Source organism: Hypanus sabinus, chromosome X2 (genome assembly GCF_030144855.1).
Source record: "Hypanus sabinus isolate sHypSab1 chromosome X2, sHypSab1.hap1, whole genome shotgun sequence".
NCBI lineage: Eukaryota > Metazoa > Chordata > Chondrichthyes > Myliobatiformes > Dasyatidae > Hypanus > Hypanus sabinus.
This window is the reverse complement of record NC_082739.1, coordinates 30,707,053-30,728,317: the sequence shown is the minus strand read 5'-3', so window position 1 is coordinate 30,728,317 and position 21,265 is coordinate 30,707,053. Positions and strand designations below refer to the sequence as shown.

At 43.1% G+C, this 21,265-nt stretch overlaps 1 protein-coding gene across 7 annotated transcripts in view; it reads right to left on the bottom strand.

The window, feature by feature from the left end:
• Positions 1-21,265, bottom strand: part of LOC132385223 (ATP-sensitive inward rectifier potassium channel 1-like) — an 85,759-nt gene that overhangs the window by 31,190 nt on the left and 33,304 nt on the right. For 2 of the 7 annotated variants that reach the window (XM_059957176.1, XM_059957180.1), the window contains exon 1: positions 10,543-10,681. The exons of 3 other annotated variants lie outside the window; for them this stretch is intronic. The gene's annotated coding sequence lies outside the window, so the exon portion shown is untranslated. Of the gene's footprint in view, positions 1-10,542; positions 10,682-10,887; positions 10,979-21,265 lie in introns of those variants that run through there. 2 more of the 7 variants (XM_059957177.1, XM_059957179.1) reach the window with 2 other exon arrangements.

The following is a 21,265-nucleotide window of genomic DNA, read 5'->3' as shown; positions in this document are numbered from 1 at the left end:
AGGTGATGGGCAGGTAAGGAGACAAGGTGAGAGGGGGAAATGGAGATGGGAAATGGTGAAGGGGGAGCATTACTGGAAGTTAGAGAAATCAATGTTCATACCATCAGTTTGGAGGCTACCCAGATGAAATATAAGGTGTTGCTCCTCCAACCTGAGTGTGGCCTTCATCACAGCAGTAGAGGAGGCCATGGACTGACATGTCAGATGGGAATGGGAAGTAGAATTAGAATAGGTGGCCACTGGGTGATCCCACTTTTTCCAGTTAGATGGAGCATAAATGCTTGGCAAAGTGGTCTCCCAATCTACATCGGGTCTCACTGGGAGACAGGAGGCCACTTTGGGAGCACCAGACATAGCAGATGACCCCAACAGACTCACAGGTGAAGTATCACCTCACCTGGAAGGACTGTTTGAGGCCCTGAATGGTAGTGAGGGAGGAGGTGTAGGGGCAGGTGTAGCACTTGTTCCATTTGCAAGGATAAGTACCAAGTGGGAGATCGGTGGTGAGGGACAAATGGACCAGAGAGTCAGTCGTGTATGGAGCGATCCCTGCAGGAAACAGAAGATTGGGGGGGGGGGGTGGTGTAGGGAAGATGTGCTTGATGGTGGTTTCCTGTTGGAGACAACGGAAGTTTCAGGGAATTATGTGCTAGATGAGAAGTGGACATGACCAGGGAACTTGATGATGCAAACAAGGTTTTTCCAATGCGACCCTACTGGTGCATCCAATGCACATATAGCCATTACTATTGACACTTCAGACTACACTGTGGGTGCTGTGCATGAACCTAGTTTGGCTGGCAGCTCCGCCCTCCCCCACTCCCCGAAAGGAAGTACTGCATTTTTGATCGTGAGCTTCTTGGTGTCTGCGATGGCCCAAAACCTCAGCGTCAGGCTACATCACCCCACGGCGTATCACCCGCAGTTCAATGGCCTATGCAAGTGGTTTCACTGCTCCTTAAAGGCTGCTCTGAGGACTTCCCTGATGGATGAGTGTTGGCATGATCATCTCCCATGGGTCCTGCTGGGGCTCAGAGCAGCTCCAAAAGAGGACCTGTAGTCATTCACGGCTGAGTTGGTATATGGGCAGCCATTACAAGTACCATGTTATCCGCCATTTTTGTTTTTTTCTCGATGGTTGCCATTTCACAGCATTTGTTGACCTCATGCACGCAATGGGCAAAATATCAGACCTTTGGTCTGCATGGCGACAATGTCAACTAGCCTACATATCCCAGTTCATAACTGATATACAACATATCAAGGGGAAAAATAATGACATGGCTGATCGCCTCTGAAGGCCAGCCGTTGAGGCTGTACACATAGGGGTTGGAGGTGACGATGCCATCATGACAGCCAACCAAGTTACTGACCCAGAGGACCAGGCTTACCGAACAGCAGTTTATGGGCCCGTGTTTGGCTGATATTAATTTCAGGGAAGCTGGGGTTTCTCTCCTATGCAGTATCCCAACAGGTCGCTCTCTCTCCAGAGTGCCCACACACTGGAGGTGGACTGTTCTTGACTGCATTCATGGCCTCTCTCATCCGGGTCAGAAGGCCTCACAGAAACTGGTTGCACTAAGGTTTGTGTGGCACAGCCTGAGAGAGGGCGTGTGTGATTGGACAGCAGTCTGTGTGGAGTTCCAGTAGGTAAAAATTAAGCGTCATGCTCAAGTGCCACTGGTACCTTTTGAGGTCCCTGAGCAACAGTTTGACCATGTCAATGTGGACCTTGTGGAAGAGGGAGTCTCTTCCCCTCTCCCACAGTTTCTCGCATCTCCTTACCATGGTGGACTGTGCTACCAGGAGGCCAGAGTCGTCCCTCTAGTGTCTATGATGGCCGCAGACGTGGCTCGGGTGTTCATCAGTACCTGGGTTGCTTGGGTTGGCACCCCATCTGATGTTTCTACTGACCATATTCACATCAGACCTCTGGGCTGCGTTGGCCCAGAACCTCAGTGTTAGGCTACATCACACCACAGCGAATCACCCACAGTCCAATGGCCTACTGCGATGGCCCAGAACCTCAGCGTTAGGCTACATCACACCACAGCAAATCTCCCACAGTCCAATGGCCTACTGCGATGGCCCAGAACCTCAGCGTTAGGCTACATCACACCACAGCAAATTACCCACAGTCCCATTGGCCTACTGCGATGGCCCAGAACCTCAGCGTTAGGCTACATCACACCTCAGCGAATCACCCACAGTCCAATGGCCTACTGCGATGGCCCAGAACCTCAGCGTTAGGCTACATCACACCACAGCGAATCACCCACAGTCCAATGGCCTACTGCGATGGCCCAGAACCTCAGCGTAAGGCTACATCACACCACAGTCCAGTGGCCTATGCAAGCGGTTTCACTGCTCCTTAAAGGCTGCTCTGAGGACTTCCCTGATGGATGAGTGTTGGCATGATCCTCTCCTGTGGGTCCTGCTGGAGCTCAGAGCAGCTCCAAGAGGACCTGCAGTTGTCCATGGCTGAGTTGGAATACAGGCAGCCATTACAAATGCCAGGTGATTTTATTCCTGACACTACAACCCACCAGGTTGGCCTCTCAACAGCATTCCACCCTCTCAGCAAATTCAATTCCTTTCACCAATTACTACCTCCCATCATGGTATACAGCACTCTTGGGTTCTTGTTGTCTAAATTCAACCTTTGCTTTTGTCTGCCATGATGCACACCTTAGACCCCTTTATGATGGCCTGTTCTGCATTTTGGAACAGAGAGAAAAGACTTTTATCATAGATGAGAGGATAAACCTGAATGTATTTTGGCAGATCACTTTAAGCTAGCCCACCAAGATTAGGATTCCGCTACCATGCCCCTGACGTCACAAGATGAGTGTGTCAACACACCTCTGGACAAGCCAGAGGCACCTGCTGTTCCTCCAGCCATAGAACACAGGACCCGAGCCGGGCAGCTCATTCAAGCTCCAGACAAGCTCATAATATTGGTTTTAGTGAATTCTTGGGGGTGGGGGGGGGGGGGTTGCAAGGTCCTGTGTAGGGTAATACAATTGGTGGAAATATACATAATTCACAACCACCAACATTGTTTGAGTTCACTTGGTCTGATGTGACAACATAATTATGTAAAATTTTTTTTAAACCGTGCTTTGTGTTCAGTGTTTGAAGTACAATACATGAGTTGCTATGGTTTTTCTTAAACATAAAATGCCTCTGCTGTTTATATTTGCATAGACCTACAGAGGCAACACAGAATATAGACAGAGTCCATAGAGGGGAGGCTCGTTCCTGTGATGCACTGAACAACACAGGATACTGAACAACTCTGCAGTTTCCATAACAAGCCAATATGTACCTGGATAGTTGCTTTCTGTGGTGCATCAATAAAAATTGGTAAGAGTCTATGGGGACATGCTGAATTTCTTCAACCTTCTGAGGAAGTAGAGGTATTGGTGAGCTTTCTTGGCCATGATATGAACATGATTGGACCAGCACCGATTAGGAACTTGAAGCTCTCAACACCTCAATCTCAGTGGCATTGATGTAGACAGGAGCATGTGCACCGACCTCTTTGCTTAAGTCAATGACCAAATCTTTTGTTGACGTGAGAGAAAGGTTGTTGTCATGACGACACCATGTTACTAAGCTCCCCGTCTCCTTCCTGTACTCTGACTTGTTCTTTGTGCTGTGGTTCACTACAATGGTATCATCTGAAAACTTGTAGGCAGAGTTCAAGCAGAATCTGGACATCCAGGGAGTAGAATGCAACCTTGTGGAGTACCAGTGCTTAGAATAATTGTGGCAGAGGTGCTGCTGCCTATCCTTATTGATTGTGGTCCATTGGTCAGGAAGTCAAGAATCTAGCTGCAGAAAGAAGCATTAGCTCCCAGTTTCTGGAGTTTGGTAATGAGCTTGCTTGGAATAACAATATTGAAGGCAGAACTGTAGTCCATAGACAATTGTCTAACATGGGTTCTTCACTGACCAGAAGCTCCAGTGACGAGTGTAGAGCCAGGGGGATGGTGCCAGCCACAGACAGTTGTCTGGAAAGCTGGAGTTGGTGTGCCATGGCCAGCTTCTCAAAGCACTTCATGATGGTATATGTTAAAGCCACTGGGAGGCAGTCATTAAGGCATGTTATCCTGTTTTACTTGGGTACTGTGATGAGATGCTTGGATCTTCTTAAAGCAGGAGAGAACCAAAGCCTGAAATAGGGATCTCTTAAGTGTTTGCAAATACCCCTGCCAACTGATGTACATAGACCGACCAATTACTTTATCTATGCCTCTCATGAGTTTATAAGCCTCTATAAGGTCGCCACTCAGCCTCCTTCACTTCAAGGAAAACAATGTCAGCATCTTCTTATAGCTCAAGCCCTCCAGCCTTGTTAACATCTTTGAGAATTTTTTCTGCACCCATTTGCTAGCTTAATCATATCTTTCCTATAGCAGGGCAACCAGAACTGCACACGATATTCTAAATGTGGTTTCATCAATAACTTGTACACTTATAATATGACATCCCCTACCACTTAATCTGCAAGTCCTGCTTACCAAATTTACTTAACTTACCAAAATGCAACGAATTAAATTCCATCGATCTTTCTTTGGCCCTCTTTCTTGGTTGATCTACATCCTGTTGTAACCTTATACAATTTTTTTCATTGTCCACCGTATCACCAATTTTGGTGTCATCGGCAAACCTACTACCTACAAAAACTACATTCGCACCAAAATCTACATCACAATGCAGCATTTGCCAAGACGGACATTTTCTGACAGTTGGTATTATTACCCTTATCTTCGGCAGTCCCACAGGATCAAGGATACTTTGCTTCCACTCCTGTTCTATGGGTGTCGAGATGACTGCCGAGGCCAAAGCAGGAAGCGTAGACCATCAGGCATCTCCTGCCCCACAGATGGGTAGGTGGATAGTTTATGAGCTCACACTCTTTTTCTGGCATTTACACCTGGGTTCTGTGTGCTCCCAATGCAAGGATTTAAGGTTATCAACAAGATTCCTAAAGCCCCTCTCCTCATTGAGGGCTCATGGACCAGAAATTCCAAGGAGTCAGTATGGATGTTTCATCTTTTCATGTTGGCTTGGGATTCCTCTATTCCTACGTTCACGTCATCCCATGTCAGATTTAACATATTTCCAGGAATTTACAGCAACAGCATTGGTGTTATTATTCCAATGCTTCAGGATAACTGCTTTAGGTCATCAAGGTGTCAGGCACAGGTAGAAGGATAGAGGCTACCTCCCTTTGCCAAACTATAAGGTTTGTACAGGTTTGAGGCCTTGATCTTCAAGCACCCTATTCCACAGCAAAACAAAATCTGAGCTGTTGCTTTTAAGGGGATGGTGAACTTCATTACTGTGCAGATTGGTGATAATATAACCTCTTCACTGATGATCAACACTGGTGCACCTCAGGGGTGTGTGCTTAGCCCACTGCTCTACTCTCTCTATACCCATGACTGTGTGGCTAGGCAGAGCTCAAATACCATCTATAAATTTGCTGACAATACAACCATTGTTAGTAGAATCTCAGGTGGTGATGAGGGGGTGTACAGGAGTGAGATGTACCAGCTAGTGGAATGGTGCCGCAGCAACAACCTGGCACTCAACATCAGTAAGACAAAAGAGCTGATTGTGGACTTCAGAAAGAGTAAGACAAAGGAACACATAACAAACCTCAGAGGGAACTGTCACAAGGGGACATGGAGACTGGACCCAAATGCAGGACACAGGCACTGAAGTACCAGGGGCAGGACAGGAACAACTAAAGGATAGAACAAGATGGGGAGACCGTGGCATGCAATGGTGATCCAGGGGTTCAGAGAGTTCATGGCAAAGGCCGGACCCTGGCTAGGCTAAAGGATGGGTCTATGGGACAAGGAATGCTGGGAGGATAGCCCCCTGGGCAGGCCACATTACTCCTGGGCAGGGCCCAGCCTCCCAGGCAGGAACACAGGGGCCTGGGCAGGTCACAGGGCACAACCCATCAGAAGAGAGGGGTAGGAAAGGGTCAGAGTCCCCCCCCCCCCCCACCAGGCAACAACAGTCCAGTCTGCTTACCCAACAGCGGCAAGGGATCAGAAGGGAGCTCAGTCCAGGGTGACTACAAGAACAGACTTCCAGAACTAGATGATTAACAGTGGGTACTCCTAGCCAGGCAAACAGCACCCACACCCCAACCCCAATCAGTCCCAGAGCCCCTTATATATACCTGGCAGCCGATAGGTCTCAGGTGCGCCTCCTTAAGCCAAGATGACCCTATTTGGGCTTAAGGGTGAAAGGAGGGACGGCTACAAGACCCAGAGTCCGCGGACCGGATCAAGACCCAGAATGCCGGCTACAGACTGGACTATAACAGGATCAGAAGTGGAGAGAGTGAGCAGCTTCAAGTTCCTGGGTGTCAAGATCTGAGGATCTAACCTAGTGTCAACCTATTGATGTAGTCATAAAGAAGGCAAGACAGTGGCTATACACTATTAGGAGTTTGAAGCGATTTGGCATGTCAGCAAATACACTCAAAAACTTCTATAGTTGTACCATGGAGAGCATTCTGACAGGCTGCATCACTGTCTGGTATGGAGGGGCTACTGCACAGGACCAAACGAAGATGCAGAAGGTTGTAAATTTAGTCAGCTCCATCTTGGGTACTAGCCTACAAAGTACCCAGGACATCTTTAAGGAACGTTGTCTCAGGAAGGCAGCGTCCATTATTAAGGACGTCCAGCACCCAGGGCATGCCCTTTTCTCACTGTTACCATCAGGGAGGAGGTACAGAAGCCTAAAGGCACACACTCAGCGATTCAGGAACAGCTTCTTCCCCTCTGCCATCCAATTCCTAAATGAACATTGAAGCTTTGGACACTACCTCACTTTTTTAATATACAGTATTTCTGTTTTGTACATTTCTTAATAATCTATTCAATATTCAAAATTCATTTACTTGTTTATTTATTATTATGTTTTATTTTATTTATTACTTTTTTCTCTCTCTGCTATATTATGTATTGCATTGAACTGCTGCTGCTAAGTTAACAAATTTCACAACACATGCTGCTGATAATAAACCTGACTCTGATTCTGATTCTGATCACTGATGCCTGCTTTCACTGAGATAGACTCATGTGAAGCGAGTTTGCTCACCATTTCCAGGATCTAGACTTGAACATTATTAACGTGGGACAGTTTTGGACAATGTTGGAGGAGAACTTCAGTTCTGTGGCTATTAAGCTCTACTAAATGGCAAAGCAGAGAATGTGTCAAAATGCTAACAAACTACACAATGTCCAGTAAATCTGAAGATTGGTTGACTAGATCAGGACAGCAAGGAGGACCCAGTCCAGCACAGAGACTAGATTGGGTTACAGGTGCAAAGACACCGCCTCCGACTACAACCCACAAATTGGCAGTTAGTGCATGGTTGTGTTGTAAGGCTTTATTAAATATAAAGAAAACTGATATATGTTTTTATCTGTTTAAATTATCAATTGCCCTGAATGCTTGCCAAAGATACCTAAGTGGTTGTAACCATACTGATGATAGAGAACAGATGGAGGCCGATCCTCACTGACTGCCAAAGCCATCATGTGAGTGTAGTTACCTGCCTGTGCTGAGAGTCCCTATACTCTACTGGGGCACTCCTGTAGTGTGCTGGCATTGCCCCTGCACAGTTTTGTGCTTGTACAGTCCCGATACCGTGCTGAAGTGTGAGAATGGGCCTTCCATAAGGACACGCTGGAACACACAGTGAAGCCGAGGGCAGCAGTCTTCTGCCAAAGGAAAACCTTCCCCCACATGTTCAGCAGATTAGTATATTTATTATCAAAGTATGTATAAATTATATAACCTTAAGATTAGTCTCCTAGCAGGCAGCGACGAAACAAAGAAACCCAAAAATAAAACCCCATATATATAAAAACGACTGTCTGACTCCCGATGTGCAGAGAATAAAAACCACATCATGCCCACTATAGAATAAAATACCCCATAGAAAGGCTTTCGAAAACCCAATGTGCAATGGAGAAAAAGCACCATGCAAACAGTAACCACAAGCAAATAGTGTTTCTGAACCGAAGTCTGCAAGAGCGTCCAAGACCGAGGCCCATAGTTCAGCCAAAGCCGAGTAAACGTCGTGGAGCACCGATCTTAATCGTACCCAACACCATGACCGTTTCAATCTTAACTCTCCACCTGAACATCAGGTTCTGCCACTTCATGCAGCGATCTGAAGTGGATCGCTCCTCACCACCTTGACCTCTTCAATCTAGCCCGGCGCTAAAATCTCCGTCTGAACAACGGGTTCTGCTACTTAGATACACTGGACTTCGCCGCCTCGATTTGGCCTGTGAATCTCCGTCCGAACATAGTGTTAAGTTCCGTCGATATGCTCTGATGCCTGACGCCTGGACCCTGTGCCCGATCTTTCATTCTCTTCCACACAATCGGCGATGGGCCCGCCGCCTCACCTTGCCTCAGTTCTGCCACATCGAATTGCCTCCAAGTCCAAAGGGAAGTTACAGACTATTGCTTACGATGATCGTTTGCCAGAGCAAGTGTGGTCAACAAAGTATTTAGTTGCTATCCTTGTTTCGTTAGGCACCAGCCTGGAGTCGCAGAGGTCCACCAGCGCCATCTTAAACCAGTCTCACACATCTTCCATTTACATTGTCCTGATGTAGCTAGCATTTACCAACACCCCCACCTCCGTGCAGGAGCTCAATCCTCATGGGTTTCTGGGTTGAGGTGGTTGGGTGTATTGCTCTAGCACACGCGCACTCCCCGGCTGGGGCCTTTTCTGCCACAGATACAAGTAGCTCAGGCCCAGGCCTATTGGCTGCTCTTCACAAATACTACAGGAAGATTCTAGTCAGATGGGTGGTGTTCACTGGACAGAAAACAAAGAATACCTAGGGGTATTGTGCACACTTTCTCCTCCTTCCACAAGAAAAGACGAAAATGCCACAGGGGGAGTGCAGCAAAGAATCATAAGACTGGTTGCTGGCATCTGAGGAGAGGTTGAGTAGATTACATTGGTATTTACTGTAGTTTGGAAACAACAAGAGGAGATTGCACTGAAGCTGACAGTGTTCAACAGGCTGGATTCAGTAAAGATGTTTCTCAGATGAGAAGTCCAGGACCAGAGTAAGGGGCCAGCCTTTTAGGACTGAAATGAGGAGAACTGTTTTCACAGGGAGGTGCTGAGTCTTTGGAATCCTTGATCCCAGGGACAGTGGAAGCTCAGTCACTATGTTCATTCGAACCTGAGGTCGATCACTTTCTTGATATTCATAAAATTATGTGATATGGGATAGTGCAGGAAAATGGTGCTGAGGTCCAAGATCAGCCATGATCACAATGAATGGTGGAGCAGGCTTGATGGGCGAAATGGCCCTGCCTGCACCTTTGTCCTTCTGCTATGGAAGGAAATGAACCGTTCTCTGCATCCAGCATGGCGCTGTTTGACCACTCGAGATTGCTGTGACTAGCATTTAGAGGATTTGTTGCTCCGGATGGTGAAGAAAGCTTTTGGTTTGCTGGCCTTTGTAAATCAGAGCATAGGAGTTGGGATGTAATGTTAAAATTGTACAAGGCATTGGTAAGGCCGAATTTGGAGTATTGTGTACAGTTCTGGTCACCGAATTATAGGAAAGGTATCAACAAAATAGAGAGATTGCAGAGAAGATTTACTAGAATGTTACCTGGGTTTCAGCACCTAAGTTACAGAGAAAGGCTGAACAAGTTAGGTCTCTATTCATTGGAGCATAGAAGGTTGAAGGGAGACTTGATAGAGATATTTAAAATTATGAGGGGGATAGATAGAGTTGATGTGGATAGGCTTTTTCCATTGAGAGCAGGGGAGATTCAAACAAGAGGACATGAGTTGATAGTTAAGGGGCAAAAGTTTAGGGGTAACACGAGGGGGAACTTCTTTACTCAGAGAGTGGTAGCTGTGTGGAATGAGCTTCCAGTAGAAGTGTTAGAGGCAGGTTTGATTTTGTCATTTAAAAAAATTGGATAGGTATATGGACAGGAAAGAAGTGGAGGGTTATGGGCTGAGAGCAGGTAGGTGGGACTAGGTGAGAGTAAGCGTTCAGCATGGATTAGAAGGGCCGAGATGGCCTGTTTCCGTGCTGTGATTGTTATATGGTGTTAGGTGGATACATTAGGAGGAACCTCGCTGCCTCACTTGAAATGCCAGGTGCCCCCAGGCCACTACACCCCTAAAGTATAACACGAAGGGAATCTGCTCTGAAAATGGTGAGGCTCTGACACTTTTGAACCTGAGCACACACGAGTAAGAGAACCACACTGACTAACAAATTCTACCATAAAAGTGACAAGCCCTTCACAGGTGAGCAATTACACACTGACTCCGAGCTATCACTATTTGATTTGCAGAACCAACTGGTGGCATGTGTGTGTCTCTCTCTTTTCCTCCCTGCCCCCGCACCCCCACTCCTGTCTCCAAGATTTCTTATTCAGGATAGGTAAGCAACACCGAGAGGAAACTACAGAAAGGAACACAGAGAAAGTGAAAGAGTTCATTCCTACCTATTGTAGTTAGTCCCGTCTGTGGGGCTGACCCTGTCCCTGGGCATTGCCAGTGTACAAGGTGCTTTGCTGGATGGAAGCTGTGTTTAATCTGTTACGTTGTTTCTAATCCTGGGCACATGCCACGGTTTAAGAAGCACAGAATACAGAGAGCCCTGTTATAAGGGAGGAAGTGTCAGCTCCAACATATTGCATGGATTTCCAGAGCAACCATCATTGTTTAATGCCCCGGGGGCTAAGATTAAATCAGGCCCTGCAATGTGTGACTAAAAACAGATTTAAGTAATGAAAAGACACTGGGAGCAATGACCCATCTGAAACCACCCCAAAGCCTACTGGTCTGACCTGGAGTGATCATCGCCTCATATACCGTGCTCCAGTTCTGCTGCCCCTACATCCACAGTGCTTCTAACCACCAGCTCCCACGGCTTTACATTTAAGGACAGTGTCCCTTTTGCCTGTTCAATTGAAAATAAACAATTGGTTTTAGGCTGAATTAGACACAGCCCTAATTACTAAAGTTTTAACAACACTGAGCATTTTGATCACTTTGCATTAAAATAGGCTGTTTATTTTTAGTTTTAATAATGTTCTTTTTGTAAAAGTAATTGTGTTTAATTTATGTTTTTCTTCAGAATGCTGTTTATCTGCTATTATGTGCCTGTGATGCTGCTGCAAAAGTAAGTTTTCATTGCGTGTACTTGTGCCTGTGACATTAAACACCACTTTGACTTTGACTACAGATCTGGCACAAACTCCAGAGTACTTTTCATTGCACGTGGTAGAATGGTAAACCTCAGGTCCGATTCTATGCTTGTTATTATTCTATTAAATTTAGAATCAGCATTCAAGTAATGTCTCTGAATGTTTTAATGTGGTTGTGAAAGTGATGGGGAAACTGCAGATGGAGGTGAATTGTTCAAATTACAAAATTCTGACAGCTCCTTTGCTGCGCTATGTTCTATCAAGTGTTCGTTAGACCCAGTTTAAAGATCACTGGCATTTCTGACAACCTCTTCATTTCAAGGACATTTTTGGTTATGACCTGGGCCTGTGCAATGAGGTTATCAATAGAAGGATACATAAATTAGAGGGGTGGAACAGGATTTATTCCAAAAGCAGAAAAAAATGTAGATTTTTGAATTTATGGTCAGTTTTCAAAAAGTAAATAATGAAAGACTGTTCATGACTTGATAACTTATGGAGACTCCTGTACTGGTGATTGGTTGAAGTGTTGCCCTGTTGCTTCATAAACCCAAAGGCAAAGGCATCACAAATTACGAGGTGGATTTCAAGCCAAAAACAAAGAAGTGAAATCCAGTGAACTGATCAGCTACAATAATCAATAAAGGGATGTGGAAAAGTAATTAAAGGTGAATAAAGGAGCATAAAAGTGAAATAAAACTTGCAATGGATTGCTAAGATTGCATAAAGAGGTAGATATAAATCTACGTACACTTGGTGGCCACTTTATTAGGTACAGGCGGTACCTAAAAAGTGCCACTGAACATATGTTCATGGTCTTCTGCTGCTGTAACCCATCTGCTTCAGGGTTCAACATGTTGTGTATTCAGAGATGTTCTTCTGCACACCACTGTTGTAATGTGTAGTCATTTGATTTATTGCCAGCTTGAACAAGTCTGGCCATTCTCCTCTGATCTCTCTCATTGACATGGCATTCTCACTCACATAACAGCCTCTCACTGGATGTATTTTTTTGTTCTTCGTGCCATTCTCTGTAAACTCGAGAGAATATTGTGCATGAAAATCCGAGGAGATCAGCAGTTTCTGAGATACTCAAACCACCCTGTCTGGCACCAACAATCATTCCACTGTCAAAGTCACTTAGATCACATTCGTCCCCCATTCTGATGTTTGGTCTGAACAGGAACTGAACCTCTTCTTCTGAGGTTTTATGGTGGTTGGCAAAACAGCTTTAAGGCACACTACCGCCACCTTCTGAACTGGAGCGTGGGTCACGATATCTAAATCCTATATATTTATATTTGTATGAAAAAGACCTGTATTCTTAAGGAACTGCACTATTCATTTAAAGTAATAATCCTGTGATCCTTTCTGCAAAATATTGTTAATGTTAAATTGCATTTTATTCCGCGATAACTTTAAAATCAACCATCCCCTCTCTTGATTATATCTTTGGACTCCTCACTAGTATACACTCGACTGTTTCTTGTTGATTACAACACTCACACCTCCCATTATTGCATTTCTTCATTAAAAACAATGTACTATTTAACCCCGTATGTCCAAACCTCAATCTCAAATATTATCACCTCCTCCCTCCTGCATTCCTCGACCATCCCACTTCTAAATATCAAAGATGTCTTCCTGTTCTCCCTTCACCCCACTGTACTCTCCACATGCTTTTTGATTTCATGTTAATAATTTTTTCATTTCTCCTTTACTGTAATTTATTTGAATGCCCACTTCTACTCGTCTAGTTGCCGCCTTTGCTAACTTGCTCATTCCCACAAATACCAACATGTGCTGAAATCCACAGAAAATGCATCCAGAGTCACATCATTTTAAGTCTAAATATGGTTTGTCTTATCTCACACATAATGTCTGGTCTTGCCTCTGAATGCAAATCTTTTAGATTCCTGATTGTTGTGCCTGAATCAGACAATATTACAACTCGCATCGGTCTCACTTTCTCCACCCACTGCTGAGATTTCCCTTGTATACACTGAGAAATCATCATTTATCCTCACCTGCTTTTTCATGTTAAAACCAGGCGCTACCAATCCTACCCCTCATCTCCTACTACCATTTTTGAACCATCTGTGTATATTTGTAAATATCCATAATTATTATTATTTACCCAAGATTCAACTATATCTTGATTTAAAATCATTTCTCTATTTTTCTGCCTCCTTTTGAATAATTGAAGATCCATCTCTGGTGCATCACACAGTCATGGAGGCGGCCCAGGAAAAGGCACTGTAGCACTCACTAATTCCTGTCATTTCCACTTTTCCTTCCATAGTCCATGAAAACTTCTGATTTTCTTTCTTTCCTTTTCCCAGCATGGATCTAAAAGCTGTTTCATTGGATGATCTTCTCCATGCTCTTGGAGGTTTACCCAGTATGTTAACACAAGCTGTGTCCTTCTCAGTTCCAGAGGTGTCTCTCCCAACTCCACCTGCATTGCCACAACTGGTATTACCTTTACTGTCCCACTGATTAACCTTAGTGCTTGACTTCGAATTGTATCCAGTTTCTTGAGCATACTGTGTGATACTGATTCATCTAGCATACTTCCATAGTCAAGTATTGATCTTATTAATCTTATATATTGCTGTAAGGATTTCTGATCAACTCTCAATTCCTTTCCTGTTAAACACTTCAGAACACTTAGCACTTCCTTGGCAACAGGTACAAAAATGCTGGAAGAACTCAGCAGGCCAGACAGCATCTATGGAAAAGAGTAAACAGTCAATGCTTCATGCCGAGACCCTTCATTAGGACTGGAAAAAAAAGATTATGTCATAGTAAGAAGGTGAGGGGAGGGGAGAAAGAAGTACAAGGTGGTAGGTGATAGGTGAAACAGGGAGAGGGGGGGAGGGGTGAAGTAGAGAGCTGGTAAGTTGATTGGTGAAAGAGATAAAGGTCTGGAGAAGGGGGAATCTGATAGGAGAGGACAGAAGACCATGGAAGAAAGGGAAGGGGGAGGAGCACCAGAGGGAGATGATGGGCAAGTAAAGAGATAAGATAAGAGAGGGAAATGGGAGTGGAAATGGTGAAGGAAATGGAGGCATTACTGGAAGTTTGAGAAATCGATGTTCATGCCATCAGGTTGGAGGTTACCCAGACGGTATACAAGATGTTGCTCCTTCACCCTGAGTGTGGCCTCATCATAGCAGTGGAGGAAGCCATGGACTGACATGTCGAAATGGGAATGGTCTTCTCCCCACTCCTGTCAAGTTTCCCCCTTTATCTTTATTTCTTTCACCGATCAACTCCCCAGCTCTTTACCTCACCCCTCCTAGTTTCACCTATAACTTTGTCCTCCCCTCCGCCCCCACCTCATTACTCTGACTTCTTTCTTTCCAGTCCTGCTGAAGGGTCTCGGCCCAAAATTTCAACTTTTTACCCTTTTCCATAGATGCTGATGGGCCTGCTGAGTTCCTCCAGCATTTTGCATGTGTTGCTTTGGATTTCCAACATCTGCAGATTTTCTCAAGTTTGAATCACTTTCTTACTTTTCATTATATTTAGAAAATATATCATTTATCATTATAGCAAATAATAATGGACTAACAACACTTCCCTGCAGGGTTCCATTTTCCACAATCTGTTTGACATAGATTTCCTTACTTGCACCATGATAGATCTACCAATTAAAACATCTTTGATCCAGTTTAACATTCAACCTCTAATTCCCAATTTATACAATTTGATGACCAAACATTCTTTCCACATCATATCATATGCTTTCTCTACATTAGAAAAGACTGCTTTCTCTGTCCAATTGAGCCCTCCTCACCTCATGTTCTGGACATAAAATTGTCCCCTTCCTCTTCTAACCCACTCTGATATTTCAAAATACCCCATTTTGTTTCAATGTAAAATGTCAATCTCTTATTAATCAATTTTTAGTGGTTTTACATAAATGTAAGGTCTATAATTTGCTGGATTATTAGGATTTTTGCCTGGTTTGCATATCAGAACTGTGATTGCTTCTTTCCATGCTTTACGTACTTTTCCTTTTCCCCAGAAGTTGTTAAATAACGTTAAAATGACTTCCTCACTCAAATTAGATATCAAAACTTACCTGATCCTTCTCAGGGGATGTTTTTTTTTACTTTTCCAAGAACTGTCATGGTGAACATCACATTTAATGCACCCTCAAAATTTCCATCTGTTTCTAAAGCTTCCAAGTTCTCTCATAATGGTTCCTTGTAACCCAGGTCTTTGTGCGTCCCCTTTAACTTTCTAAATGCTCTATTACGATGTCTTATTGCTTCCCCACAATGGTACCATTTTCTTTTAGGCCCTATTCCATTTCCTTGGTATACTTATTGTTGCCATTGTCATTATCCATTCTACAATCTTGTCACATAAAAGATCCACATCCTGATTGACTTCAATATTCTGTCATTGCTAATCACTTATTTCTTTAAACTTTCCTCCTTTTCACATAGCTGGTGTTCCAGTATACTTACTGATCTATCACTATTTCTGTTCCTCTTCTACATAATGATCACTACCTATTGCAGTTTCCTTCAAAACCTCCCATCAGCACTTTCCTGCTAAAGGTCCATAACTAATGTTAAATCAATAGCTGATTCAAAACAAGCGTTAATATTTAATCTTGTCTCACTTCCAACATTTGTACTGTACACACCAGATTTTCCTTTTCCACGAGTTCCTCTATCACTGCTTCATTAATGTCATCATGCCCCTCCACAATGTGCTGTGTGCATTAAAACCCCCACACCAAACTGCATTTCCCTGGGTACCAATTTGCTCCAGTAAACCTATTCCTATTTTTAAACAAGGATTAGAGATATTAATGATTTTAACTGTACCTTCCTTTGTCCATTCTTAGGTTACTATGTGCTCCAGTTCTTCTTTCTTTTGTTCTCTATATTGTAAACCCCTTTTAACAAAAGTTGCACACCCACCCCCTCTCCTATTTTGTGCACTATCATAACCATTAATTACAAAATCTAGTGTTGGTTGTCCATCATTTTCGACGATGGCATAACCTGTGCGGAAGGAGTTTTATAGTGAAAAAGCCACTTCACTGGGGCACTTTCACTCTCTCAGCCTCAAAAATCTTGAGCCGATGGTATGTAAAATCATCCTGATTGGATGCTCCCTTGGCTGCAGTGGATAGCCATGATGCCTTCTGTGCCTTGTCAGGCCCTTCGATCTCCATGAAGCGTTGCAGCACTGCCTTCTTGGCCGTTAGATCTTGTGGTTGATCTCATATGCCCAGTCCACTAGAACTGGCTTCATATGCTGGAGTAGGTATATCCTTGTCTCACTAGGGCTAGAGGGTCCTGGCTACTCTCACCTGGTTTAGCCCACCTGTCAAAGCAGTGTACCTGGGTGTGGCCACTGTTGCATGCAATCAGTTACTTGGAGCCACAAGTGAGACCCAGGTGGTAAGTAGCAACCAAAGGTGGATGAGCCGCCCTGGGCAGAGCACAACAAGCCCACCACCAGAGGTGCTACCCTTCCCAGTAATGCTTTACAAAATCTAGTGTTGGATTAAGCCATGTTTCTTGTACACATGTCACATCTGATTTCTCAGCAAAATCCCTCACATAACTCATAAATTCCTGTCTATTAGCTATTAAACTTCTGGCATTCTACTGAAGAATTAATAGGATTAGTATGTAACCTTGTAAATAAACCTCAAGACTTGGATCATTCCAATTCATTTTTCCTGCACTTTCTCACATGATAGCTCTCTCATATTCTAAAACCTCACTGCTGCCTTCACTATCACTTTTATCTTTTCCATTTCAGTTTTTGCCTGCCTGGAACAATTAATAACATTTGCCATGAATAAAACTAATTTATCTGTACTCATCAATGATGTTGAATTTTCTGACTGACCTTGTCTTGCATTTGCACGTGAATCATTTCCTTCCTTAACTCTTCTTTCATTGTTTACTATCCTAACCACCTCCATATATGTCACATTATGCTGTTCCCTCATTTGTTGGATTTCCATTGCTTTTAAAAAAAATTTCACATCCCCCTTACGCTATTGTCTGGGCCCCAACATTTTACTGGTTCATCATACCTACGCTGCTCATACAGATGTTCTCCTCCACATCCACCGTACTTCTGCCTTCCTTTACACACCTCCGCTACGAGCCCGCATTTCTGACATTTATAACACCTAAGTGGTGGTGGAACATAGGCTCTGACACTAAGGCTAATGAATCCAATTGCTATTTTTTCTGGTAAGATTGAACCCTGAAATATTAACATAATAAATGTGCTGTCAAACTTCTCTATTCCTCACTGCTTTCAATCATTTTATTTCGGTCACCAATCCTCCTTAAATATTTTTCTTTAGCTCCTCTAAGGCTACATCCACACTAGACCAGATAATTTTGAAAACGCTGGTTTTGTGTAAAAATGATAGTCATCCACACTAGGCGGTTTAAAAAGTATCTCTGTCCACATTGAAACGAATATTTTGGTGAAACTCCTCCTACTGCGCACGCGCAGGACACTACCAAAAACAAGCAACATGTTTGGTGTCGAACCTCGCTGTGAAAGACGGTGTGTGTTTGTTCAGTTACAGACTAGAAAAATTTAAACGACGGGCAGCTGTTGGCTCTCATACAGGAGGATTTAAAAGTAAAAAAAAACAAATACTGGAGTGTATGGAGAAAACCGACAGGGAGTTCACGGACAGTATGACCCAGCTGACGACAAACATTGAAAAACTGACGAACTCTGTTGCATTAATAAAGCCCCTTGTCAAATGTATAAAACATGTCTGCATCAGTGTTATCTTGTATTTCCATACAATGTTACAGTTGGCTGTTACACATCTATTGTCAGAGAAGTACTTGCATAAATAGGTAAACCACCTTCATACGAGCAAGGACAGAAAACAGGGCAAAGTGAGTACAGTATACTTATTTATTCAGTAAGTTATGGGTCAAAGTATTTGGTGAGTACATTTCTAACTCTTCTGACTTCAGTCTCGTTGCTGTCTGTTCTGAAATTGTTAGGTTGCATTCAAGAAAACAATGAAATAGCGTGCTGCCGTCTGACAGCGTTTTCAGATTTCTCCAGTTACCCCGTCCACAGTGATCTGGCCAAGCGGCGTTTTCAAAATTACACACCCTGGAGAGTGTTTCTGAAAAGCTCTGGTTTCAGGGGACGAAAGCGCCATTTTAGTGTGCATGGAGGGTAAATGCGAAGAGAAAAAGCTTTGGTTATGGATTTATCTGGTGTACTGTCGACATAGCCTAAGTTTTCTCCAATTGGTCTTCCCATTATCACCCTTTTAACACTATTTTTCCCCTGACATTCTCTTTTCTATCACCCTTTTTTGCCAATTAGTACCTTCATTGCTTTGTCCAAAAATTTGTTCCAAATTTTTACAAACAACCAACAGTGATCCATCACGCACAGTCTTTGCCATACTTGTTTCTCAAAGTTAAAAGTTCAAAGTACGTTTATTATCAAAGTATGTATACATCATACAACCTTGAGATTTGCCTCTTTACAGGCAGTCACAAAACAAAGAAACACCAAATGAAACCATTAAAAAACAGTCAAACACAGTGTGCACAGAGAGGAAAAATGTGCAAACAATAAAAGTAAGCAAATAACATTCAGAATTGAAGTCTTACGAAAGACACAAAGCCAGACATCACTACAGCTGGAGCAGGCCACAGCCTCAGTTCAGCACAGACCTGAGTAGAAGTTTCAGAACAGCAAGCAGAACCAGGCTGGATCAGCCCTTGTTACACCTCCGGTCCCAACACCCTAATCTTTTCAATCTGGCCCAGCACTTAAATCGTCCCAACATTGGGTCGTTCCTTGATCTCAAACCGCTCTGGGGCCTGGATCCCACTGCCACAATTCGCCCTGTACCCAACCTTCCCAATTTGGCCTGGCACTTAAAATCAGTCAATTATTGGGACTTTCCTCACTCCCATCTCCACTTGCCTCTGCCATGCCTCAACTTCGCTTGCCTCCGCTAAGCCTTTGCCATGTCTCATCTCCTCCTCCTACCTCAGCTCACCTAGCCTCACTTCTGCATGCCTCTTTATTGTTAGCGATTATTATTAATAATGAAGTGTTATTAATAAGGTGTTTAATAGTTATTTGTTTTATATTTTGCTGCCGAGAAGTAGTCACTGGGTATCATCAGGCCATTTTAAATCCAATGATGTTGTTTAGATTGCTAGTCAGTACTACTGGACTCAATACATTTAAGTCACACCTTTGTTTAAACTTAAACATTACGAAAAAACTCTTCTCTTATCACCTTCAAGTTGAAGGTTGTTCTCTACATTTATAATTTTCTCATTTATTTCTCATTTATTTATTTCTCATTTTATTTTCCCTGTCTGTACTTTATTCCACTCCTCATAGTCCTTTACATCCATTCCACCACGACTACCTGCCATCTCAACCCAGTCAGATTATCCCAAACTGCCACTTCTGTCACAACTGAACCTCTTGTTCCTCTAACTTTTAATAGTACATTAAAAGGTCCAACTTAAAGGTACATTACCACCACCAACTGGACTGCAGTGTGGTGTAGAGAGTTGGGAAATAAATCCCCAACTAGTTCTTTATCAACTAAATTACCCCAAAAAGCCCTATAGATTTTAAATAATGAAAAACAATATTGTGAATTAAATTAAACTCACTTCCATAACTTCGTAAAGTTTTTAATTGAAAACTGTCAACCCCCAAAGATAGTAGTGCAGCCTGCATTTGCTTTCTTCCAACCTTACCTGCTTCACATTGTAAAAGAATGTGTTCAAGTGTTTCATAATGATGACAACACCTACACATCCGTGAATGATGTTTTCCAACAAGATGCCGTAAAAGGAATAATTAAGCATAGTATGCCCAACTCTAAGTCGTGTCAATATAATTCCTTCCCTTCTTGTTTTATCCTCTTCTCCCATCAATCCAACAGTTTTATGTATTCTGTAAAGGTGTCTTCCCTGATCCCCATTATCCCACAGGTCTTTCCATAAGCCCCTCATTCTTAACCATACTAAAGAACTTAGCTTCTGATTTGTTAAGTGGAAGGTCTATATCCACTGTTGAACTTTTAACAGCTTTCTCAGCGCCTCAACACCTCTTATGCAGGGACCCATAAGAAGAAAACATGTAAACCGATACTTTGTATACGAAATAATGTTTAATAAGCTTCCAACAGTAAATCTACCTACTGCTAGAATGACCTATTTTAAACTCAAAAGGAATCTGAACAAATTACAACTTTACATGGACAAATTTCCTCCATCCACTCTCAGCCTAAAAATCACGGCAACCAATTCTGCTGCATATACTGTTAAATGGTAGTTCCTTTATTGTTACCTGTAATTCAGGCACAAAACAGCCACACCAACATTCCCAGTTAAATTATCTTCTGATTTGTAAAACTGGTTAACATACCATAATAATTTTCATTACTACATATATTGATGAACCAACAGACTCTTGGGCTTAACAGAATCCTTAGACTTTATTAAATCATGTAACCTAAAATCAACTGGAGTCATTGGAAAAAACTAGGTGGGGTTACTGAAAAACCTACAGTGGGACTTACTGCATGATCCAACAAACCCATATTCCCAGCATGATAAGAACCCAGCTACCCAAAGCTTTAGACTTCTTTTTGTCATGTTCCCAACGGTGTTCCAACACACTTAAACAGGATGATAATTTCTTTGCCCACACAAATTATTCCAGTATGTTAATATCAACTTCAACCTCCACAACTGTAAAGGTGATTTCCCATTTCAACCAGTAAAGCCAACCTTAAAGCACCACAACACAATCTCAGAGCCTGAGCTTGTATCACATCCAAACACTTTAAAGTTGAAGATGAAGCTGATCCATAAACCACACAGCCATAATCAAGAACAGATCTAATTAAACAAATATAAATGGTCAAGAGAGATTTTCGTGCAGTACCCCGATAATGCCCACAAAAGTAAAATAATTGAGAATATTTAATGCTCCATTATATTTA